Source organism: Physeter macrocephalus, chromosome 12 (assembly GCF_002837175.3).
Source record: "Physeter macrocephalus isolate SW-GA chromosome 12, ASM283717v5, whole genome shotgun sequence".
NCBI lineage: Eukaryota > Metazoa > Chordata > Mammalia > Artiodactyla > Physeteridae > Physeter > Physeter macrocephalus.
The window spans coordinates 39,444,980-39,471,353 of NC_041225.1; the positions used below are offsets into that span (position 1 = coordinate 39,444,980).

Sequence of the window (26,374 nt, forward strand, 5' to 3'; positions counted from 1 at the left end):
GAGCCTGCGCGTCCGGAGCCTGCGCTCCGCGACGGGAGAGGCCGCAACAGTGAGAGGCCCGCGTACCGCAAAAAAAAAAAAAAAAAAGAAGCCGGGGTGTATGCGGATAAGCCACGGGCTCTTGAGTTAACTTCAGCAGCAATATCCTTGGATTATGGGGCTCCGGACGTAACACTGACCCCCAGTGACTCACTCAGTCTTGGTGCCTGAAGCATCTCTTTTGCATCGCTTTTTATTATTTTCAATTCTCTTGTTATTTTTAACCATCCTGGTTTAAGTGCATTTTAATCCTATAAGCCACCTCAGCTCCTGTTTTGAACCATGTCATCTATAAAACACATCAATTAACAAGCAACTTGCTTTGATCTTAGTAAGTCATAGAATTTCAGAAATGGAAAAGAACTCAGAAATCATATTTAGCCTCATATATAATAAGTGGTAAGAGGAGACCCAGAGAGAGAAAAGGACATGCCCCAAGTCACACATCATGGTGGAGGCAGAGTCAAGAAGGGACCTGGGTGCTTGCAGTGCGTTGCTGTCCATATCATTGTAGAATATGAGCCTGGGTCTCTGTTTCTCCAGCTATGAAATGTAAATAATAACACTGTGGTCTTGCAACATTGTACATTAATGCTGTGTAAGAAAAAACTTTGCTATAATTATTATCTGTGGTTTTCCAAAACTTCAATAATAACAAAATAATGTTCTTCCTAAAAACTCATGGAAAGATTCTTGGAAATCTAAGAACACTGAGTAATCTTTACTTGTGCCACTGAACCAGAATACTTTGAACTGGGCTGTTCAGACACACAGTTTGTTCCCTCATAAGGCTGTCCAGTTTGGGGGCCAGAGAAAGCCGGTATATTGGCTTGGAAGCCTTTTAGGTGGAGACTGCTGTGGCATCGTGAATACTCAGTCATAAGTAATGCAAAAACTTATTCCGGTTGTTTTTTGAAGCAGGCAGAAATACTTGAGGCTCTGCAATGGAAGGTCCTCAGAAAACAAACCACATCTCATGGATGTAGCAGTGGTGATACTAAAAAAGAAAGGCTCTATAGCTCCCTGGTCAAGGATACGGGCTGAGCGGTCAAAACACTGAGATTTAAATTCGGTTGTGGCCACTGACTGACCCTGACCTTGAGCGAGTCGCATGACCTCTGAGCTCAGCCTCCTTATCTAAAAATGGGAATAAAAAGAGTATCTACCTCATCGGATGTTCATAAAAGCTAAATTAGTTAATCACGTAAATTGCTTAAAACAATGACCCATGCGTGGTAAGTACCCACTAAATGTTAGCTCTTATTTCAGGGTTGCAAGCAAAGAATCCTAGTTTGGTGGCAGAGTTCATAAATCTCGCAGCAGCATGACTAACTAGGCATGAATCTCAGGCCCTCGTGTCCCAAGCTCTGCACATTTTAAGGGTTTAACAACTGTATAATTTTCCAACACCAATTTCTAAACTATATGAGAGAAACTTTCTGTTCTTTCTGAGTATTCACAGAGAAGGATACAGGCAAAGGAAAGCCTCAAGAACCTGTGAGAATAGCACAAGCAACTGCTTTGGTTGCCTGCGTTAGGGAAGCCTCACCTGCCAGTAAGAATGTCCCAGGAAGAGAGGCAGGAGCACCAAGAGGATGCAGCTGAGCCTTTGGCCATGGCCAGCCTGCTTCTCAGCTGGGCCTGACCCGCCCCCTTGTATCCCTGGCTCTGTCCCTGTCTTCAAGGTATGACCCTGAGTACACCCCCAGCCCTCTGGGGTCCTCAGTTTCTCCACCTATAAAAAGAGAGAGTGGTTGAAATAATCCCTTTGTCTCTTCCAGCCTAACCTTCTTTTTGAATATCCTACTTGGCTAATCTCTCTCCAATGTGAAGAAATCTTCAATTACTAGAGAAACTTATGCACAGCAATGGAGAAATGTTAAGCGGTCTGTGTGAAATACCCAGTAACTGCATCAAAATTATTTAACCTAAAATGACAAACACCCAAAGCAGACTCACACAATATGGGACATGGAACCTTCAAAATTCTCAGTCAGTTCCTTGGAGCTGGTCCAGCAGCTCCACCCAAGCCACGGGTGGGCTTAGAAACATTCTAGCCAGACCTTTCCCTAGCTCTCCACTCACCCAATTTTGTGTCACAGAAATTACACATGATTCCCCAGTTAGAGAATAGAGGTCTCTGCAGATAACCAAAGACTGGCCCAACTGAGTGCAAATACAGCCAGTACTCAAGACTCAGTTGGATGTAGCAAGACCTCGGTCACTCACCAAAACAACGCTCAGATCTGGCCCAAGCTGAGGTGTAGGAAGAAGTTAAAAGACAGTCCTCAAACCTGGGGCCAACTTTTTAAAAGAAATCCCAGAAGACTCACTGACTGTTATTTTTGTAAATTATCCAGGGTGGCTCTGTAGGGAAGTACCTCACTTGAAGAAAACTCAAAGTAAAATCACCAGCACCAAATGTAGAGCTTAACCACAGAAGGCATTTGATGCATGTTTCTTGAAAGAAGACATTTATCTATTTAGATGTTTGGGACTCTTCACTTTAGAAAGGAACTCACTGCCAGATTCTGGGAAGAAGAACCTTCTGGGTACATTTATGTCTGTTTATGTTCTATGCTGATTGACCTGTTTGCCACAATCTTCCAGTAGTCTGCTGCCCTTCTCTCTGCTCTATACCTTGGAGCTTCCATTTTATTTTGGTCAATGGGAGGCACCAGCAGGAAAGCAAAGGGCAGGAAGAAAGAGAGGTTGGGGTGTGTACTTACTCCCCATCGTATCCCCAGCTGCATCCCATCTCAGTTCTGGCTTTAGCGGCTTTCTAGTTAGTCCCAGCTGCTGTGCTGCAGCCTGACTCTCAGGGACCCGGGTCTCACCGGGGTCCAGTAACACTCTTGGCCCCTTGCCTTGCCTTGCCCCTCAGGCCTAACGGCTTCTCATGGTGGCTAGACCCTGGGTGCACAGTCCCCGTTGCTCACTTCTCCCTGCCCCTGCTCCGAATGTCATCTCCTCACTAAACTCCTCCTGGGACTGACGCACAAGCCATCAGCTATTTGGCCAGACTGAAGTGGAGTCAATATTAGGCCCTACTAGCTGACTTTAAGAGTCATCAGGGCCAGAGAAAATGCATCTCTGGCATTTCTGAATTAAAACGTCAGTGGAAAAATGAGGATTCAGTTAACAGGTGTTGCAGGAATATGGTTGTTGTAAAAGGCATGTATAGTCTGAATCTGGTGCTCTCAACAAGAGTATGTGCAACCGACTTTCTCAGAGCAGTAAAGATGTCAAACGCTTCCTCTTCTTATCTCATCATTACTTGACAATTTAGGAGGAGTCAGAGATCATAAATGGCCTCATGAGTTCTTCAGAAAATCTTTTCTCAAGGGAAACATAAAAGTGACAGTAGCAGCTACTGTGAATGAGCATGGAAATGAGCTTAATTGGGATGCATTTTATCAAGCCACATTAACCCAATACATCACGTATTTTACAGTGTGGCAGAGTATCCGAGGGGGTGTCAAACCTCAGGACATACCAGGAGCCCAAAGCAGACATCTATCCTATGGCCAAGATCATAAAGACTTCTGCATCTGTGGCAGAAACGTGGAGGCGACACATCCCTTCGTGCTATTCTTGAGCTTCTCTGAGCCGGCCACTGCCTCTCTCTGCCTTTCTTCTCTGCAGAAACCAGAAGAGGCACAGACACTCATTCCGTCCTTCCCAAACAATGGGAAGCATGTTCAGTTTCCCAGCCTCAGAGGACTTTGCCGCACAGAAGGTGACCTCTTCCTTCCTCATCCACAAAATTGGCCACGTCTCTTAGGGCATCTCTTAGGTTCTGTGATGCAGGCTGCTGCTAATTCTGTCTTCAGAGGCATTTAATCATTTGCTGCTTACTCATCCTTTGAAAAAATATTTATTGTGTATAGTTTACACCAACTATATGTATCAACACTGAAGATAGAGTAGTTAAGAATTTAAATTAAAAGTTAAATTTTAAAGTGGACAAAGAATTACAGAGAGTGAGAACTGCTCTGAAGAAAAGAAAGCAGAGGAGCGGGCTAGACAGTGGCTGAGGGCAGGACCACAGCACTATTTCAGAAAAGCCAGTTGTGAGAGATGCCACTAAGAAGACGCTCGTTCCGGGCTTCCCTGGTGGCGCAGCGGTTGAGAGTCCGCCTGCCGATGCAGGGGACACGGGTTCGCGCCCCGGTCCGGGAGGATCCCACGTGCCGCGGAGCGGCTGGGCCCGTGACACGTACCACAAAAAAAAAAAAAAAAAAGACGACGCTCGTTCCATCCGAAGTGTCAGACCTCACTCCACGGCGTGGATCTCGTCAGCACGCTCTCTCCGCTCAGCCAGCCGGCCCCCGACGCAGGCCACAGGCTTCAGTCCCACCCAGTCGTGACTCCCAGCCCGTGGGCCGCTCCCACTTTTCCGTGCCCTCGCTCAGACAGAATCATCTATTTTAGGCTGCCCCTGCCCCACCCACTCATGCTTCCCTGGCTCCCATCCTCCAGTCTCAGGTCAAACCTCCAGTCACACAGCTCTTCCTGATCCATTACCTCTGTCTCCACCGCCTTTTTCTCTCAGCCTTCACTGACCTCTGTACACACATACACCTATTACATCACTTTTAACACGATGTCACACTTTTCATGTCATATTAGAATTATTGCTTTGATCATCTGTCATCGTATTAAGCTGCAAGCCCTACATTATACGCCCAGCATCTCTCACTGCACTCGGCCTGCAATACTCTCCCATGAAGCAAATAAGCCTCCTCAAACCTACGTGATCTTAGAATGGAATTGTCCTGATTTTACAAATAAGGCTCAGAGTGGTGAACTCACTTACCTAAGGTCACACAGCCAGTAAATGGTTGAAGCTGGAATTTAAAACTTGGCATCCTGAGGCCAAATCCTACACATAGAGGGTTAGCATCCAGATAATTAGTGGAAAAGAAGGAAATCTGGGCCTGAAATACCAGAGTCACTGGCAGCCCCTGCACAGGTGTCATTTTGAGCCTCCACAGATCTCTGCATGAGCCCCTTTCCTCCTAGCCAGAAACTGAAGCTTATCTGTGGTATTTAAAGGTCCAAGAAATTGGGCAAAGTTTCACGGTGGGGATGGAAAACGTCGTCTGCTTCTGTCAAATTTCAAAATCTTGCAGTAGTTGTCTTTTTTAAACGCCCTTCATTCTAAAAATATCTCCCCACTCCCCCTCCAAGAAATTCCCTTTTGTCACTTAAATGGTCAAAGAAAACCCTGAGGAGATCAAAAAGTGGCCATTCCGGGCGAGCAGCCCCGAGTGGCCCCCGTGTCTTAGATCTCCGAGAATCCTCTGGGCCCAGAGGCAGAGCAGCCGGCTGAAGCGGCGGACGTTTACTTTAACCTCTATCCTTCTGCCAATGCAGGGAGGTAGCCTTGAGCTGAACGCTCTCCCTGGAAAATCTGGGTGCCTGTGGGGATTTCAGGTGAGAACCCCAGTCCCCCTCCACGTCCCTTCGTCACCTGTCCACACGGGAAGGCGGGAACCACCACCCTCATTTCATATCTTTACCACCCGCAGACCCAGCTGCCACCTGAAACCTCCTCTGACAACTGCTGTCTCCACTGATCCATCCTGTCATTCGCCACATCACTGCTCCACCTGTGTCCTCTCCAGACCGATCCATCGGATGGCGGGCCCGGGCCTCACGCCGATGCGCTCCCTGCAGAGTTTCACACACCGCTCTGTGCACAGTAGGTGATGAATGAGCGAGGTCACTGAGGTCATCCTCCACGCCTGCAAGTCCAGCGCTATGAGTGCTTCCCGCACAGCACGCGCTGCTCTGATCCCAAGAGGATCAACTGTGCAGATGCAGCGTTCTCTGCTTCCTAACGTCATAGTCCAAGGGAAGAGAAGACGTACTTTCCCAAAACTCCTGCTGGGGTCAGGAGTGAGGAAGGGCCCAGTTATTCGGAACGTGAGTCCACAAGGCATCCCCCGTGCACGCGTGTGGGGGGGTGTGTTAACACTGACACGGCCACAGCCTTCACTCCTGCCCGCCTTTTCAACCAGTGCACACGGTAGACTCCGTTCTGGTGGAATGGGTAGGGCGGGGCGGGGCCCCATGAGAACTGGGCCCCACTTCTCCCCCACGGGTACCTGGGCAGAAGACGGGCAAGGATGGTGCTTTTCCTAAGCACACCTTTGTTCAAATAAGAAGTTGACCTACAATTTGGAGGTTGACTTCCTGAAGCTTGGCCTGTATTTCAGGCAGTATCTGTTCAAAAGGGAAAGAACACTTGAACAATGAACGAGGCAACCATGCTAGAAGAGCTTGCCCATGATATATGCAAAAAGATTCTTTCAAGAAAAACTATAAACTATACACTGGGCCACTGGCAGTCTCTAGTGGGTCTTAATCATGCCAACTGTGACAGCAAATGCAGAATGGAGAGGTTCCAGAACTGCAATTATACTATAAAAGTGGACTTTCCACTTTACCCTCTGAGTCTTCCTACATAATATGCCCAAGAAGATCACAGGTAGGTCAGGAAAGAAGGGGGAAAAGAGTTAGTTCACACACCTGTGTCATCCAAAGTGGCCTAATGTCCACTGGTCCCTTCTCATTCTCCCCAGTGGGATTACAAAGGAGCGTGGACAAAAAAGTCGAGAAGCCCAGGCCTCCTGATACTAAGATAACACTACCCTTCCCATTGCCTTTAGAGTGAGCACTGAGAGCTATGTCTTCAGGGCCGGGGTTCATCACACTGGTTCACCATATGCTTTTTCAGGGACTTCCTGTCCAGCCAGCCCCGCCTGCTGAGCCTCAGCTGAGGAGCTAAGTGACCTACTGGACCCCATGTGAACACAACTGTACTAATGAGGCAGATTAATTGGGACTTAACAGTTAAAGGCAAAATGTGCCCTCAGGGTGACAAGAAACTTTCAGACCTTCTTTTTGGGCTACCTAGTGATGGACGCCCCAAGAGTACAAACTGATGACATCCATGCGTGTGTATGTGCACAGATGCCCAGGAGACAAACTGGGGTTGCCTGTGAGGCCACAGCTCTTCTAGACAATGCCTTACCTCTGCTTCCTCATAATGTTCTTCCCTTCTCCTGTGGCCTCAGCTAAGCCAGATGGTAAGCTACTTAAAAACACACACAAACACAGACAGAGAAAGCAAGAGCGAGAGCAAACATACATCTAGTACAAGCAAATCCTGAGAGCCTTCATCCTGAACGTGTGTGATTTACAGGCCTGTCGGTGAGACAGGTGGGGAGGAGAAGGCAATGGATTCATAGCAGGACCTATGAGGTCATATCAGAACGAATGGGCCCAAAGCCTTCAGGGGGTTCCCCTGTGCTAAGATTCTGGGCAACGGGCACACCTATTAATGAGCGGCTTCCATGTGACAAGTGTAATGCTTACGTAATACCACTGTCCGTGTGGCTTGCGCTCTTGGATCAAGCCCAGGCTGGAGAACAGTATGAAGGCTACCCATGGAGGCACCCTGGTCTCAAAAGGATGTGGGCATGATTGCTCTTTTTTAGAAGACGATAAAAATCTATAATCAGCTACAGAAGGATGGCTGCAAAGTAATTCATGCTGAAAAGGTCTGAGCTAAGGACATTTACTCTTTAGTGCACAGCATGTGATTTAGTTTGGAAAAATGAGGAAAGTTTCTTATACATATGTATCAAGCCATTGTAGTGAGGCATGGCCAACACTATTCCATCATCCACCGTCGCCCCAGAAGGCCTGGCCCATGCCAAGTCAACGCATATTCCATGATCATGAGCCACCCTTCAACCTCGTCTCCAGGGCACCCAGCTTTGGACTGTAGAACTGCCTTGACTAGGGACACATGCCACGCCAACTGCTCATCTGTCCCCTCTTCCTTCTTCAGCGCCAACAGCCCACTGCATCCTTTTGCAGATCTCTACTATCTATTAGTTCTTTCCACCGACCTCAATTCAGTGCGGCCATTAGACCACTACCCTCTTGTCTCCTGGAAAAATCGGACCTTCAGTGACTGCTCCATCAACAAGAGATGTTTCATCTTCAAAACGCTGCTTTGTTGTGCATTTTATGAAAGATTTTGGCAAGAAGCTGGTTGTGGTTGGGTGATGTCATTTTCTCAACCCAAGACAATGCCTGAGAGCATGTCCACAATGCTGAGGAACATTTGGAAAAGCAGAAGCCAGAGGCCTGCTTCTTAGGCAGACTTCCGCTCTGTCCTCCACATAAAGAGGTCTAATTCACACAGGATACCTAGGAGAATGAAACACTAACCAGCACCATATCCTGCTGAAGAGTGAACTAGTTCTGGCAGTATGAGAACTAAGGCCTCTTATCTCAGGAAAAATCAAGGCAAAGCTAGATCCTGGAAGCAGACTTGCTCACTTCACTGGGAGAAGTTGCCAACGGACCTGGGCTCCATTTTGGCAGGTATTAATCTGCAGTGCTTGCCGAAACCTTGGCAACTGGACTGATAAAGTCATGTATGTTGAATTATTCCTTTGGGAGATGTAACTGGAGAAACTAAGTCTTCACACCCTCCCCATATCTTCTAATAATCATATGATTAGCTTTGGCAGCTGGCATTATGTGGCAGCCATAGGCAAAGAAGAATCCCCTTTTCTTTCCTGTGAAGGTGATCGATGTCTAACTGGGAATCAGAACAGCAACCCAGTCCCATTGGCCCTAGCCTCCCATCAACTGAGTTAATTTCTCCAGATCCACGGGCAACCCTACTACAGAATGAAGTGTAACCACTTTGTTTTATCTTGCCAAAAGAATGCTATGATAAGTTCTGTTGCCAGTGGTGGAATCTGCAATATTACAGTAAAATAAAAATCAATGCCTCTTGGTCCTAGACACAACCACAATACCTTTATGGGTCCAAATTCTGAAAGCTCTGATAGTGAACATCTTGTTCGTGTTGATGTTAGCAACTTCCAAAGATGTTATGTGGATCTCTCTGCCACCCGCTAAATCTCCCACTCTTGCCACTTCATCAATGACTACAAATTTATAAAGAAAATCTGCCTAAGAAAATTCCTTGCTCCTCATAAAACTACGATCTCTACACACAAGAATGCTTTATGTAAAAGGCACTTTCAAATTAAAGTTCTAAAACGTATTCAAACAAGGATTGTCTCATTGTTTGGGTACCACATAAAGAATAAAGGTGTATCACAGTAATAATTTTCAAGCTCTGCGCTCCACATACCGCAGTGAAAGAGTTCCAACTCCAATGTTAGCACCTTGAGGGAACAGGGTTTAATTAACTGTGTACCCCCAGAAACTATTAGAGCTCCTGGAACATGGGAGATAATAAATACCTGTTGAAAGACTAAGTGTCAGACTTAGCCACACTGGGGGCTACATAATAAATCCTGTGTGCCAACTTTCGAACAGAATTAAACCCCATACCCCACGCTCTCTCTCCCTCTCTCAATATCCATACACACACAAACACACACACGTACACTTAGACACACTCGTGATCAGCTCATCTAGGCTAATCTACGCAAAGATAAAGAAATAAAAGATATGGTATTATATACGGAAATTATAATTTAGAAAGGTCAGGAAAGACCCAAGTTTCTGATTCTGTTTTTCACCCCCTCCTGAGAGATTATACCTCTGGGATAGGTAAAAGTGAAAGTACATAGTGCTATGACGCATCCTTTGGTTACAACTTAAAACTTCAAATAAACTTTAAAAATTGGGGATTGGAAACATACATTCGATTCTCTGCTTTTGCTCTACCTATTTTTTGTTTGCTTGTTTACTTGCTGTAGTTGTTGTTTAGCATAGGAAAACATAAAATAAACCTGTTTAAACACTCATGTTCTTCCATAGAGAAAGCATACAGAAACACAAGATGCCTTCAGGAGAAATTCCACTCACCCCCGGCACCACACACTCTTAACTCGAAGGCCCTAGTTGCTCATATTTGTTTCCCAGACTGATCAGCAGACACTGGCTTGTTGAAGATTAGGCCCAGGGATCATTTTCGAATACACGGCTCATTGGTTTTATGAGTTCTTGGTAACCATAAAGGTCTTGAATTCCTTTGCAAACAGCAAAAACATATTTCCTCTTTGTGGGGTACCAAGAGTTCAGACCAAAGGCTACAGTGACATATTCTGGGTCTGTGCCTCTGAGTAACCAAAGGCCACCACTCCACTGACATGAGGACAATCAGGCATTAATAAAAATAGTTTCTCCTTTAAAGAGAGAGACATGTCGTTTGAACCTGGCTGATCTTGGATAGCACTGTTTGCCAATGAACCACCTCAATGACCAAAAATGCCAGCCAATATTACTAAAGATTCGGCAAATTTATTTTAAAGGATAGAAACATGATTTATCTACTCATTTGGATTTTCTGATTTACCTTAAAAAGGATAATGCTGAGAGTAATGCCCAACATTTCTACAGGATATTAGAGTTTGCAAAGCTTCTTTCTTTCCATGACCACTTTTGAAATCCCTCAAACCTGCCCGCAAGGCAGACGAGGCAGGCTCCAGTGTGATTTGCCTGCACCTCAAGCGGAAGGGTAACAGGAGTTAAAATGAGATTCTCCCTAATAACACATTATAAAATGAGACGCTAACCCACCAATGCAGGACTTGCAAGGAAATGTTTCAGAAATCACATTTGCAATCCTTAGTCCAAAATCCACTCTGAAAAGCTTTGAGGTTGAAGAGACCAAGAAGAAAGGATTTCTTTGGCAAGAATGTTAGGAATTACACCACCCCTACACACATTCCACGAGAAAAAGAAAGGGAAAGCATCCCTTTTACCTGTGGGAGGCTTCAGGATTGCAGTTTGGAGAGCTCGACCTGGGGTCTAAAGGCACAGAGACTAGTGCTGGCTCCAAGCTTGGAGAAAGCCACAAGCGGGGGCAGTGATGGGCCACCCTAAAAGCAGAGGGAGGACACAGGCTGCACTGGAAACGGCCTGGGTTTGGAGTTTCCCTTGGGTTCCATTAAGGATCCTGTAAAAGGAGACCAGAATATATCAAGCTATGAAAAATTCTGCCCAGGAATCCTCCTGGGAGCTGGGCAGCTAGGTAACCCCAAGCAAGGCTAGATATTGATATCTCGAGTCGGAAGTGGCCAGTCTGAAGGGGCGCTGACTGTGTCGAAGGAGCAGCAGTCGATCCTCAGTACGAGTGAGTGTTGAACTACCACCACACCCACAGGGCAACAATAACTGATCACGATAGGCCCCATCAAGCCGCTCCTTTCTTGCTCCCTAACTCTCTCCCACAAACCCTCTGCAGCCCTAAAGGCCCAGAGCTGACTAGGGACAGGTATTAGGGGAGGAAGAGTAGCACAAGATGGGAAACAGAGCCGTTTCCCACCTCCAATGGAAGGCTTCCCTGCCTGAGGTATTAGTGAGCTGAGGAAGGGGAGAAGCTTCAGTGTAAAGTGAAATTTAAAGCATCAGAAATTCAAAATATCTAATGGCTACCCCGTAAAAGCTTGACTGCCTGGTAACTGTTGATTACATTTCATGGGACGTCTGAATCTGGGACTCTCGGGCTGGGGCTGGCCTACCCCGCAATCCAATATGAAGAACAAAATCTGGGGTGAAAGGAAGGGAAATCAGCAGAAAATTGTCCCACTTTTGCTCTTCAGAGGCTTTGCTCTTGTGGAAAAAGACATAATATGTACACGAGCCCTCCTGGGCTAGGACCCTCACCTAGAAAGCCGGTCCTTCCTCATGGGCTGACCTCATCTTAGTCACACTCCCTTCTCCCAAAGAGGTAAGACATGGATCTGTCTACAAGTGACCAGGTGACCAGCTGTGTGCTGAGAGTCCCCAAACCTTACAGTCACGTGTGAGTTCAGAAGACGGAAAAAGGAAACGTGAAGAGTGTCATTCCCTAAGGGGACAGAGCTTATAATGATCTGGAGACTAAGCCATGAAAGGCAGGATGGCCTCACCATTGCTTCTCGTGACACCCCACCTGACTCTCCTTGAATTTCATTGCTTCATAACACCCGAAGTTGTTTCATTTGAACTTAACCATTATTGATTATGTGCCTTCTCTAGAAGGGAACGCTGTTTTTAAAGAGGCATCTAAAGGGAAACAGATCTCCTAGTTCCAGCTTCAGCCCTGGCACTAACATACCATATTACGTTGGGGGCAAGCGCCTTTCTCTCTGCCTCTCTGCTTCAGTTTCCTATATGTAAAATCAGAGCACTCAAGGAGATGACCTCTAAGACCGTCATTGCTCTAACACATTACACCACATATGGAGTCTGGAAGGATTTAAATGTGGCTAAATTATGCAGAATGAATTAGCCCTTGAACTTGTACAGCATATTGTAATCTTTGCAAAATTCTTGTACAGTTCATTACCTAGATGGTTTATATCTTCTTCACCTTTGATTCTAAGGAATTGGTGTTATTAGCCTTGCAAAACAAATGAGGAACCAGACTGAGAGAATTATCCCAAGTCACACAAGTAGCAGGACCAGGAGCTAGGCATCCTGACCCCCAGTCTGGTCTCCTTTCTTTGCCCTACAAACTCTGGTGTTTGCAGTTAATAACAACACAGGCAGCTCCTGGGAACTAGTGAGGGTCCTTTCTCACTAATGTCAGGTAACAACATTACACTGGTCTTTCTCAAAGTCCCAAAGGCTGGTCTGATTAAGTGGGCTCTTCCCAGAGGGTCTTGTGAACCTTAAATAACCTTCTTTCTAAGTTTCTTTCAGTAACTCTGACCATTTGGAGAGAAAACAAACCCATACACAGAGGAATTTAAGGTGTTATTTTAACTTTGTATACCATGCATAAAAAGTTACCCTTTCACTCGAATTTTTGAATATAAGTTGGGAAAAAGAAAAGTTTTGGCACATGTTCTCCAGGTGAACGCCCCAGGGCTTGAAGTTTAACTCCAGGACAGCCAACAAATCACCAGGGTAACCCCGTTCCCTACTCCCTCCCCCTCTCCCACAAACTCCCCTCCCCTTCTCTGTATCTCACCAGCCACCTGTGAGGTTCCAGACTTTCTTCAGGCACTCTGAATTTAAAGCAAGAACTTGGCCCCGACACTCAGAATCTCTCCTGACTTACTGTCTTTGTCTCGTTCACTGAAAGAAGAGAATTATTACTATTATTATTTAAGGAGAAATAAAAATCAAGAACATATTCAGTCATTACAAGAGCACAGAACATCGTTATGATATGAAGACCCAACATACACACACACACACACACAAGTGGCCATAAACATGAATTACTGGATAGTTATTCAGAATGTCAGGAATCCCAAACCATCCAGGGCACAGCTCTTAATCTAACAGAGGAAAATTCTCCTGAAAAAGAACTTAAAATATCAAATGCCCAGTTGCACTAGGCATTTTTCTGGGTGCCTAACCTGCAAAATATAGACCTCACAAAACTTTCACTATACTCACTGTTATTCCTACTTTACAGAATAGAAATATAAGCTCAGGAATGTTAAGTAATACTGCCATCTTATAAAAGATGGACCTAGGATTTGAACTCAGGATTCTCTGGATAAAAATTCCATGCTCTTTTCTCTGTTTCATGCAATGTCTCCAGTGATAGGTAGCCGTCTAAAATCTGTATAAATCACTCTGATTGGAGTCCTCAAGTCCACAATTCCCCTAAATTGTGTAGCATAAAATAAGCAAGCAGCTACGGGTAGCCGCCAAAGCATCTGCATAGAAGCAACTAAAATACACAAGACAGGGGCTTCCCTGGTGGCGCAGCGGTTGCGCGTCCGCCTGCCGTTGCAGGGGAACCGGGTTCACGCCCCGGTCTGGGAGGATCCCACATGCCGCGGAGCGGCTGGGCCCGTGAGCCGTGGCCGCTGAGCCTGCGCGTCCGGAGCCTGTGCTCCGCAACGGGCGAGGCCACAGCAGAGGGAGGCCCGCATACCACAAAAAAAAAAAAAAAAAAAAAAAAATACACAAGACAGAAAAAATATATATAGCTAGTGTTGCATATTATATTCCTTAATTTATTCTCACATGTATCGTGTCTGTTAATCATCATGACCTGCTGAGGCAGTTATAACTGCCCCAGCTTTGCATTTAAGAAATGAAGCGATTGTCATCACGTTTCAGTGCCTGGGCACAAGAGCCAGGAGTCTTTCAGTAATTTCTGCGTGTTTCGGTATATTACAGCATGGAGTCATCAGGGCTGATCAGGCAGAGTCAATTTGTATTCAATAACTGCGGATGAATAAGAACAAGTTTTAAAGATTTCTACCAAAAGCGCTTACAATATAAAAAGTTTTTTTCTTTGAGAAATAATCATCAGTATATGGGAAAAGCCACTTTTGAGGAAGAGTTCACTCCCTGACAATGTGTATCTCCCCATATTTCTTTCCTGCCATGCACAGATTCAACTCTCATTTTTGTTCGTTAAACTTTTACATGGATGCTTCTACCTATTCCACTTGATATAAAAGAACTGGCTATAACCACGTAAAGAGAGAGAAGAATTATCCAGAAGCACTAAGACGATCATGTTTCCTAAACAGTTACTAAGAAAGCTAATTTAAGGACTGCAGAATGTATTGTCACAATGACCCACTGGCCCCCTGCTCACAATTCTCTTCTACTTTGCCTGTCCTGGGACCCTCTGCTACCCAGAAGCAAATGCAGGTCTTCTGGGGGCCTTGACTACCACCCCCAGTAACCCTTGGATGGCCTGCAAATGGTCCTGATAACATCTGATAATTCTTTCACTCATCAATCCCCTAAATTTGCCACCGCAGAAAGACGGAGTGTTACTGGCAAGTAAGTAGCATCCCACAGGGCGGAGGGTGTGCCCTGCTCAACGTCAGGCTTTTCAGCTGAGTGGACAATCTGGTGTAACAGTGGGATGCTGGGAGCAGGGACACCGGACACCAAAGCTCTCCTGGTCCTGTTGGTAACTTCATTTCCCAAACGTTCATAATTAAACAGCTTTTATTGAAGTAATCAGCATGAGCTCCTTAGCTTTGTTTTTGCAACCGGTATCGTGTTTATGGAGCCAAATATTAGAGACTTTGATACTGAATACCTCCTCGGATGTGTTAACGTTGGCAGGGTCTCTAGATTCTGAAGATGCCGGGCTGCCTCAGCACAGCCTCCGCTCCAGCCTCCAGCTCATCAGCCCCCCTCCCAGACCACAAAGCAGCAGTTCTCCTGTAAGACTCACTTACAGTATTTCTCCTGAAAAGTCCCAGGGAACGGTGTGCAATTGAAACAGGGTGAAATATGATCTCAAAGTGTCTGTCCAACCAGAAGTTTTCAAAGAAAACATTTCTTAAATCTTGTGTTCACTGCTGTTTCAGCAGGCCAATTAGATTGGATGGGACTAGGGGGGGAGCTGTCGCCAGTCACTGCAGCAGGAATAGCAAACAAGACTTAGAGCAAATAAACGAGCCCCAAACTGGCATCCCAGGGGCCCCTGGCCAATGACCTCTTTCACTCCCCAGGCGGGACGACCAGCCCACCCTCTGGGACCCCGGGCCAAACTACAGGTTAATCAGATGAGACATTAGTTAGCAGCCTCGATTACTAGAAAGTAATTAATCAGGGAAAGTCTCCAAACAGGAGGAGGATAAATAAACAGCAGGCACATGGGGTCCCATTTTGGCTCTAGATAAGGCTGCCATCCAGGTGTCCTGCTGGGGTAGAGCCCATCTATCTTGTTCCATTCCTCTTAGGAAATGTGGTGACATTTCTCACATCTGCCTAGAAAATGCAAAGCCAAGAGGGCTCTGAATGGGAAGAAGATGAGGGACTTTGGAAAAACTATTAGAGGAAAGGCTCCCGGGGATGGGGCGGGGGACAGGGGTGGGTGTGGGGAGCTTTGCCCTCCCTGTACATCCTTTTTCATTGTATGTAAATTCTGCCTTATTTCCACATTTAAAAAAAGAAGAAGGAAAGGTTCTCCGTGGGTTGCCAAACTCCTATTCATTTGGAGAAAACCAGGGGCTCAAGTGCTTTTCTTACGTCTGGGCATAAGACGCCCACTGGGTCATTAGCCCCCGAGACTCTGTTCAGCTTCAGGGACTCTCGGTACAAAGCCGTGAAGGATTCAGACCATCCGAAATTACTGGTTTCTTCTTCAATATTGATTTGGGGATGAGGAAGATTAGAAAGGATGGAAGAAAATGTAGTTAAATGCAAGCGGAAAGTGTCAACCATTGGTCCAGCTCGACTTGACGCATTACATCAAATAAGGTCATTTGTTTATGTTGCATCTTTTTCTTTCTGGAGGAACAAAAAATGTCAGCAACTAGAGAATGTGTGTAATGTAAACACGGCTGTGTTAGCTCAGCTCCAGGGAAAGCACACCCAAACGTAAGTCAGCGCAGGACATCCTCTGCTCAGAGGACAAGCACAATGATTTTAACCTAATGACCCACTCTTAAACGGCTCTACAGCAAATCGCAATTAAATAAATACCACTTAACAGAAGCGATTTGTTTTACAGCTAGACTATTTGTGGGGAGAGAAAGAGAAGGCTGAATGAGCCACTTAATCTTTAATTATAAAATTAAGGTAGTTTCCAAATATTGTTATGAATTCAACCTCAAGCTAAATTTATAAAATGTCCCAGCGATGAGTTACAGGCATTCTGGAACAAAACAGAGAGATGGGAGGTGTGGAGGTCGACCAAAAACTGAGGTTGCTTTAGTTTGTTGTCTTAAACTAAAGTTGAGTCTAGTGGCCTTTCTTTGGCCCAATGATTAGGAAGACCTGATTAGAGCTGTATAAAAATCACGGCATAGACACCAGTGAATGAGTGAAAACTGTGGCCACACGTGTTGCTGTGGGAAACTACAGGACTGAGGGTCAGGAGAGCTGAAGTCAAGGCCTGGCTCTGCTGGTCTCTGGAGCACCGGGGAGGAATTCGTTGGAATGGAGGAGAGAGAGCTATTACGGCTTGTAGCTGACACTGAGAAATCATGACAGCTCTTGCGGGATCCAGTGACCTGGTCAGCCTTCCCCAAGGAGGGCCGACAGGCGGCACTGACACCTCCTTCACTCAAGGGCTGATCCTTCCTCCCTCCTCCCTCCCTTCTCTGCACAGTCTCGCCCTCTATGCGTTTCCTGTCTCATTATTTAATTCTGATATTTTTGAGGTGTTTTAATTTTTCACGTGTTTTTAATTTTTTTCACGTAGGCGCCCACACAAATATCTTTGAGCAGGTGACCTGGACCAGGCTTTGTGGCCTCCAAGAAAGACCAATCACACTTTCATCTTGCCCCCCACAGACCTTTACAACCTCAAAAAACTGGTAATGGTGTCCCTAGGAATACCGGGGGCTCAATCGAAAGCTGAGTCCTGCAAAGTCTTTTCCTCTTACAGCCTCGAATGATCCCTAAAAATCCAGACTTTCCAGAAACAGCTACCAGTTTGCCTCCCCTGCTTGTGTGTCACTGTTGAGATCAAAAAGGGCACTCATGCTGCTGAGAAGCCAAAGCCTTCCACCGGGGCACAGCAAATCCCACGAGACGGTGAGCCTACTCAGAGCACGGTCTCCCGCAAAGGCAACTCCTCAAAAGGCACCACTCAGTCGGCCACTGATTATGTCGAAGGCTCTGTGAGAGCAGAAGCCATGTTTTCTCTGTCAGGACACCTAGCATGAGGCCTGAACACAGCAGCTGTCACCTGTTCCACTCTACCTAGCAGCTGCCTGGGCCCAGCACTCTGCTGTCTCTGAAGATGCAGAGAAATAAAATTTAGCCCCTCCTATAAAGAAACTAATAAGGGAGACAAATATATGAATAGATAATTAAAATCCTAAATGGCGCGTGTTAACGCTAGATGTGGCGGAAACATAGATATCTCTTTCTTTAATCCACGTCAAATGATCTCCAAGTCTTACTGACTTCTAGAAATCACTCGCTAAAGCAAAACCTTAAGCAAATAGCTCTTCCTGAGTTCAAAGTCCAAACTGCAGGTGACGGTCCTAAATCACTCTGATACGATCGGGCTATACTTGGAGGCCCCACACTGCCAGAAGGACCCTGACAGATGAGGACGTATTCAGGAGACGAAGAACAAGGTGGCAGATAAACTCAGAGTCATGATTAAGAGGGAATCGTTGAAAGAAAGCCAAGGAGGGTCGTCCGGGCAAAGAGGACTTGGCAGATCCCTGTGAGGGTCTCAAGGGCAAGAAGCATGCAGTGTCCGTGCAGGACAGCCCCCTGTGACCGTGCAGGTGATGGCGGACTGCGTGCATGGAGCTCCCTGGAGCTGCGCGGCTCACGGCTGCACAATCGCACGTGGAAGCCCCGTCTCATCCCTCCTCTACGGTGCCCAGAAGAGCAGCCTCTTGATAAATGTTTGGTGAATGAGACCCATTGCTATCTACAGATGTAGCATTTTTTGGTGAAAAACTGCTGTCTAAAAGACGAAGCAGATCTTTTTACTAATTTAGTTGTTGCCCCAAATGGCAGAAGATCAATGGATGCAAAAAATCAGAGGTTAGGTGAAACGTTTTTTAAGTTTTGAAGATCTTTCTATGAAGCAAAGTGGTCAAACTATGATGGGGGTGACAGGAGGCAGGCGTGGGGCCCCCTGCCTCACAGACGCTCTACCAACAAGAGGGCAGATGAGCGGCTTTCGGGACTTGGGGAGAATGTTCCATTCTTGGAAGAGAAAGTGGAGTTTGGGCTCAAGCTGGGGGCTGCCGCAGGGTCCTGGTAAAGAGCAAACGGTGGTGAGCGGACCCCTGGGAGGTCCCAGAGCCTGGCAGGAGGTTGCACCAGCGGGGCCCCAAAGAGTTAAATTTCTCTTCAGCTCCGGAACATTTTAAAAGTTATTTCTTGTCAAATCAAAATGTTTCCAAATGACTCCTTAGGTCGGAAAATGCCAAGCATTACCGCGTGGGTTTGCTCGGCAGGCAGAGGGGCCTGCAATGCCGTCCAACCGCATTCTGCATGCGGTGGGAGAAGTCCCGTGTCCCCCGTCCTTCCTAATCTGATGAATACTCGTCATAAATTCTGGCCAGGCCGTCGGCAGGGCGGCCGCTGGCACGGGGCGAAGGGGAGGGGGCTGCTTTACGAGGGCCAGAGGAGACAGCAGGCCGCCAAGCCCTCTGCAAGAAGCTAGTAAATCAGCAGCCAGGGGAGGCTCCGCGCACAAGGGACTGCCCCGCCCCCAGAGTCTCGGGGAGCGCAGGTGAACCGGGCGGGAGAGGAGGGAGGGCCGGCTCTGAGTCGCTTGTGGCTGTGGGATCCTGAGGCCCAAGGTAAGGAGGTGCAGTGAAGCCGGATTCCACCAACTTCCCAGGGCCTCCGGCGGGCCACGCTGTCCCTCCATAGGCACCCGACCGGATGCTGGGAATACAGGGACACTGACAGAGAGGACCCCTGCCAATTAGTAGCTTGCTTTCCGGAAGGGAGACCCACTCAGGGAAGAAAGCTTCTATTAGTTTGCTCGAGGTACCATAACAAAATACCTACCATACACTGGAGGCTTAAACAACAGAAATGATTTTCCCCACAGTTCTGGAGGCTGGAAGGCTCAGATCAAGATCCCACAGGGGCACTTTCTTATAAGGGCTCTTGTGGAGAACTGAGCTCAGCTACTCCATGGAATTGCTGCCTCGGCATCCGTTTTGCTTGGCCAAGCAGACCTCGGGGACCTTAAACTGACACTAGCCCTCCCATGCAAGCACACGCCCTAGATAGCAGCCCAGAGTCACAAGCAAATGTAAGTTCCCAGGAGGACTTCCCCAGCAACCCTTGTGATCTACGGTCCCCCTGCCTCCCAGTGCCTGGCCTTGTTTGCCTTATTGCACCCCCGTGGGGCTCACCCAAACCTTGCTCTTTCCATTTGAGTCAGCCAGTCCAGCCCTAGCCTGGGAACCCCAAAGCCCTGTACCCCACAGGCCCTAATAAAGGCATGTGCCCACGGTGGTCCTTCCCCTGCCCTCTGTCTGCATTCTGCTTCACCTCCCCATATGGCCACTTGAGTGTGCTGGGTAATTCCTCCAGGACCAATAAGGAATGAATTTCTCCTTTTCACTTTCCCTTGTGGATGACTGTTGAACTGTGGCTCAGCATCCAGGACCCTGTGCTCCGCTTAACAAAAGTTACTTTAACAAAGTCATAACAATTCTCATCCTGGCTTGCAGATGGCTGCCTTCTCGTTGTATCCTCACATGGCAGAGAGAAAGAGAGTGAGCTCTCTGGTGTCCCTTCTTATAAGGACGCTAATCCTATTGGATCAGGGAGGGCCCCACCCTTACGATCTCATCTAAGCTTAATTACCTCCATAAAGGCCCTATCTCCAAATGCAGTCACACTGAGGGCTGGGGCTTCAACGTATGAATTTTGGGAGGGACACAAACATTCAGTCCATCACAGAGCTCTAAAAAATAACTCTAATAAGAGGTAGTAAATGCTGTTATAGAACTGTGGAGTGACTCATCTGACAGAGGGGGTTAGGGGTGAGGGAGTAATAAAGGAAAATGCCATAGAAGAGGCATCTGATCTGAGCCAGGTAGAATAAGAAAGAACCCACCCAGTGAAAAAATAGAGGAGGGAGACCATATAAGATGGTGGGAAGAGTACAAGCTGCCAGATTGAAATCCTGCCTCTGATCCTACTAGTTCTATGACCCTGGACAAGCATTTTAACCTCTCTGAATCTCAGTTTACTCAACTGTAGAATGGAATTAAGATTGTCTACTTGACAGGGTTGCCGTGGAGGCTAACAAATGAGCTCCTGTTAAGGAGCTTAGCAGACAATGCTAGCTGGTAAGAGATGGCATTCCAGGCAGAACAGAGGTGAGAGCCCGTCAATCACACGGAGTCTTCAAAACAGAAGGGCTGTTTAGAGAAGGGTGAGCAGTTCAATGTAGCAGCTTCAGGAACATCAAGAAGAGGACAAGGATGTGGGATGAGTCCAGACTGGGAGTTTATTGAATGATGGACTAAGGAGTTGAACTTTGTTCTGAGAGCTCCATGGAGCCATCGGAGGATGTAGAGCAAAAAAGTGACATGCAGAGGCCTAGATTTTAGGAAGATCACTCTGGTGTCCATGTGAAGCAGGAACTAAAGAGAAAAGGAAAGCTGGACCGAGGAACAAGGCTTGGGTATCCAAAGTGGAAGACGAGAAAATGTGCCAATAACCATTCTGCCTGGCAGCTAAGTCCCTTTCCACTTCAAAGAGCATCTGCTGAACTTCCACAACACGCAAGCCCCAGGCCAAGGGCTGCAGCTGAGACTCTGGCCCAACCCCCACCTACTCAGTATGCGGGACCCGCCACAGTCTTTTCCCAGCACACCTTTCCAGTCTTTCCCCAACACTCCCCAGCAGGCACGCTGAACTCCAGCCAAACAGACTGAAGGGCCTTTCCTGACAGAATGAGCTTAAACTATTTCTTCCCCTTGTGCCCTTGTTCTTGTTGTGGGAACCTCCATGCCTGGGTCTGAATCACTCCTTTTCCAATGCTTTTACAAGCACTGTGTGACCTACAGCAGATCACTTAAACTGTCTGCACATCTGTTCTTAATATGCGTAATTTAAATAGTGATAGTACTTGTAGGAACACCATAAAGACTAACTAAAGCACTTAGCACCAGATCTGGCATATTTGCTACCATTTGCCTGCACGACTCCCCAAGTCCTCACCCAGGATCACTTTTCTCACCACTGACCTCTACAGCCTGTCCCCTCACTCTGCCCTCAGAAGCTGACATACATTACAGTCTTCTGGGCACTTTAGTTTTCTTCACCCCAAACCACGCCCCAGTGGAGAGATCTCACAAGGCCTATATATTCCTCATCTGTGTGTCCTCTCAGCACTGAGCATATGAGACTGTGGATAGATCTGAACGGGACAGATATCTGTACAGAGTTAGGCTCTGCAGGGTAAACAGCACAACGCCAAGACCCACCCACCCAACATGCCATGTCCATACTCCCTTCTAAGTATGTTTTCTTCCTGCCAATAGTCCCTGATGATTGGACCAGAAGAGGACACAGACTTAATGGAAGCCTGCTAATAAAATGGCCAGGCACACATGACATGGCCCAACCAAAAACAGGAGCTAAGACAGTTAGAGTCTCTGTTAAGAACATGGTTGGAAACAAGAAAATCCAGCAAGGCCAACAAGAGGCGAAATTGAAAGGAGTTTGAAAGTCCTGAAATCAAGACAGAGTGATTGAAGGGAATCTAGAATTGGAGCACGGGAGCCCACAGCAAGTAAAAGTTCTGAGAAGCCAGAAATTATCAGTGATCATAAAAATTACATATATTGAAGATCTACTAAGTGCCACCCACTGAGCTAAGCAATACATGGATTACCTAATTTATTTTTTACAAAAACCCAACGAGTGGTCACTATTATTAGTCCCATTAGAAGAAACTGAGTCACAGGACAGTTAAATGCTATAAGCTCCATTGCCTCTTGGCCCCTCAATTCCGTATAAGAAACCCTCACTCTAACCCCTACGCCCACCGCCCATGACTTGAAGTAACACGGGCAGATCTCCTCTCTGTGTAAGTACAGGAGCAGAAAATACTGTGGAGACAAAGACTGCACATGAGACATGGAAAAGGAGAGGACATGAAGAAGCATCCCATCAAACGTGGCCCAGATCAGCCTAGTCCCAAGTGGCTGCCTAGACCCCTGGCTTGTCGGAATCACTCATTCTCCTGGGCCCTGAAGGTTTGTGTCATGCAGGACTACATGCTGTTACTATCTTTAATGACTTTGTACCTATCATGCCTTTTCTTCCCAGCCAGCTTATGAGCTCCTTGAAAACAAAGATCATGCCTTCCCAGGCTGTTTGTCCTTTGGCAAATGAGGGTGTCCTGAACATTTTCAGAAATTATCCCTCTGGCTCTGTTCAAAGTGCCAATCTCCCACCCATGTACACAGCAGGATCCTTCAGTGCTCCCCAAAGGCATTGGAGCCCTTAGGTGTAATCTGAGCACCACCAGCAGAATAAATAAATCCCTGCCCTGGTGGCAAACCCTTCCCTTTACTTCTTCCCCCATAAAACCAAACTTCTCCAACCCAATCTCACGAGAGCTCTCTAATGGGTTCTTTGTTTTGTTTATTCCACTTAGTTCAAGCCAGAAGCAAACAAGAGAAAATGCACAAGGAACCGCCTAGCATATCGCATGGCATGGACTCAGGAACTCTGTGTTTCCTCCAGTACTGCTTAATTGGAAGAGTGCAAACTTTTGTGTTTTAAATGGCCCCCCAAATGACTGGGCAGTGAGTGGCAGGTCCCATTGCCAAGAATCCTGCTTCTCAGCCCATGGGCAGACTTGCCGTGTGGGCAGGGACAATGTAAACTTCAGGCTCTCATCTCTGCAACTCCCAGATGGCCCCTCTGATAGTAATGAGCAGAGAGCGAGACTAGTCTACACCTCCAAATGGGGGTCCAGCTCAGGATCCATGTGTAGGAATCAGCCTCGGAAGAAGCTGCTTCTGCAGGGCTGGACTGAAAAGCAGAGTCCTGACCTGAGAAAATGGCAGATACTGAGACTTGCAAAGTTGAAAACCTCATGCCAGTTTCAAAATAGCAAGAAGGGAATAAAAGAAATCCCCAAACCCAGGGCTCAGAGCTAAACTATGAAGACTGGAGCACACGCAAGCAGGTAGGGGGTGTCTACCAAGATGGGCTTAGTGAAAGTGACGTAGAAATGAGGGCTAGCAGAGCAACTGTCTATGCAGTGGTTTTCAAACATTTTTAGCAGATGAACTCTGTTTTTAAAATGAAAGCTATGCAACCCTAACACATAAACAATTTTTTAAAAACCAGTTAGTAAATTAATACATTTACTAATTATAAGAACAATAGATAAGAACAATGGAATTAATTTTATTAGAATGAAAATTTGAAACAGGATGACAGTGGCAGTTTTATTTCACCTGCAGCATCTAATTTATTTCAGCATTTTGTCTTGGTTCTACAGTTTCCAAGGAAAATATAAATCCCTGTCACAGAGACAAGTTGTTGGAAATGATAAATAGTTCTTTTTAACCAATTGCATTGCAACAGGATAATCTTCAATTAGGCAGAAAAAGGAAAAGCTTTATTCTGGAATTTGCAAAAAAATGCCCAAACATCTTGAAGAACAACTCAAATTTGCATAATCACTAAAGGCGAGATTCCGTTGGTTTAAAAAACCCCGGCCAAGAACATCTACTAACATTGGCCCCTTGATTTCATGGATTGGCATGGACTGGAAACATGGCCCATTGGCCTGTTTTAAAAGTTTCTTTCTGTGTGGAGTGGACATAGAAGCCAAAGAGGCCCCTGGTGGGGAACTGGTGAACAACCCAAGAATGCAAGAAGAAGGAAACTACCTAGTCCATAGCATCAAATAGCTTAGAAGCAGGAAAAAAAAACAACAAAAAAGTAGAGTTTGACAGGCTCAAGACAAAACCCCAGATGTATCATTTATTAGCTGTGTGACTTTGGGGAAATTATTTAAAATTTCTGAGCCTAAATGTTCTTATCTATAAAACTAGGATACTAATTTTCTTTCACTGGATTGTTACAAATATTAAATGAGATGCCGTGTGTACAAGCCTGGCCGTTTAGTCCCTCAGTAACTAGGAACGAGGATGGAGCAAGAGTGACCGGAGGGAGGGGGACACAGAAGCCTGGTGGTTGTCTTGGGAACCTGATCCAGACCTGGGAGGGTCTCAGGAGCAGGCCTTCATCAGGTGGAGAGCGGAGGGAGGGAAGGGGGGCTCACTTGGTTCCTCCCGCCTCCATGGGGATTGTTACAGGGGACAGAATAGAGCCCACATGAAGAGCTGTAGAAGGTAGAGGCTGAGGGCCACAAAGACCAGGAGATGCTATAGCTATAAACACGGCAAATGCAAGGAGGACCCTTGTGCCTCTGCATGCAGATTTCTGCCAATAGATATCCCCTACTCACTTTCCTCCCAAAAGTCTGTAGAGGAGAGATGGCAGCACCCATGCCAGACCCTACAGCAGACCAAGCAGAAAGGGGGCACACCAGGGCAATGCTACTTGGAGATGCCAATGCCAACCCTGTGCCCTGAATACGCATATACCGTGAGCTCACCACTTCATTAATGGAAGCTCGGGGCATCAAAGTCCCGAGTTCTTTGATCCCTTCCCCAAATAGCTGCCTGCCCCCATTCACAAATATAATTTCTAGAGAACTTTCTTCCTATATTCAACCCCACTGGGGTCTCTTTAAACAAAACCCTAATGTTTCCTTTGCCCTGGGTGATTTACCACCACCATAGCTAGCCAACTCCCTTAGTCACCCTACAGCTCTGTCAGTCTATCTAATGCCTGATTAGATATGGGCCAAGATGAGATAAGAGGGCAGATTCTTCAGGAAGAGGAAGAAAGTGAAGCCCCAAACACTGCAGCCTTCCCCACAATGTGCAAGAAAGCAACACCCTTAAACATAGGCTGATACCTTCTCTTAGGCAGAATCTGTTGAATCCCAAAGGTCCTCTTACTTCCCACACTGCCAATCTGCGACTCAAAGGTTCAAGTCCTGTGAGTGAAGGGCCTCACAGGCATGTGGCTTCTTGTTGGAACAACAGATCAAAGGGGAGAGAGAGTCCACACCCCCTCCTAATGGATCTCTTAACAAGCTTACGTAAAGATCACCGATTCACAGAGATCATTGTCCTGGTGACAGGGAGCTGTAATTGATTATTGTGACTTAGATGCTTCGAGAGTGATTCATTAGGGCCCCATCATCTCTGTCATCTTTAATGGGAAGGGTTGGGTGGTACGTAAACATGGTTATGACAGGCAAGGAGAGAACAAACAGACCAGAGAGAAAAAGAACCACAGAGGTCTCTGCGAGGTGAAGCCTTTCTTTCCCAGAAGGTTAAGATAATTCTGTCAGAGATGCTCTTCCAGCAACTGCCCTGACCCAGTGCTACAGCAGGACCTAAGCAGTGCCACTCCACATGGCCTTCCTAGGCATCTCAGAACCTCAAGCACAGAGCTCCACAACAGACAATTAAATGAGAGGCTGGGGTATAACGGTTGTACTATTTCTAAAGTGTACTTGATTTGCCTATGGGATATCCACAGCGCAATGTATGGTCGTGCTAACCCTTCCTGAGGATCAGTAAACTACAGGCAAATACACTCCTTATCCTTACTTGGCAAATAACACCACGATGAACACCAAGGAGCTTGACTGCTTGCTATATGAAAAAAAAAAAATCATTTCATTATGATCTCAAGGAAAGTCATGTGTGAGTCACAGTGAATCCATCTCATTTTCTAGGATAAAGCCTGGCACATAATGGGTATTCTAAATTGTTTACTGAAGTACTAGAATCTGGTTGTGTAACTGGTATTACCCACTTCACCAAAACACTGTCACCTTTCTTCCTAACATTCA

General features: G+C 46.5%; 1 long non-coding RNA gene across 3 annotated transcripts in view; it reads right to left on the minus strand.

Moving 5' to 3' along the window:
• Positions 1-26,374, minus strand: part of LOC114487306 (uncharacterized) — a 355,464-nt gene that overhangs the window by 302,501 nt on the left and 26,589 nt on the right. For all 3 annotated transcript variants that reach the window (XR_008618841.1, XR_008618842.1, XR_003682279.2), the window contains exons 2-3: positions 13,007-13,113; positions 10,812-11,005 (exon numbers count right to left, since the gene is read on the minus strand). This is a non-coding gene — a long non-coding RNA (uncharacterized lncRNA). The remainder of the gene's footprint in view (positions 1-10,811; positions 11,006-13,006; positions 13,114-26,374) is intronic.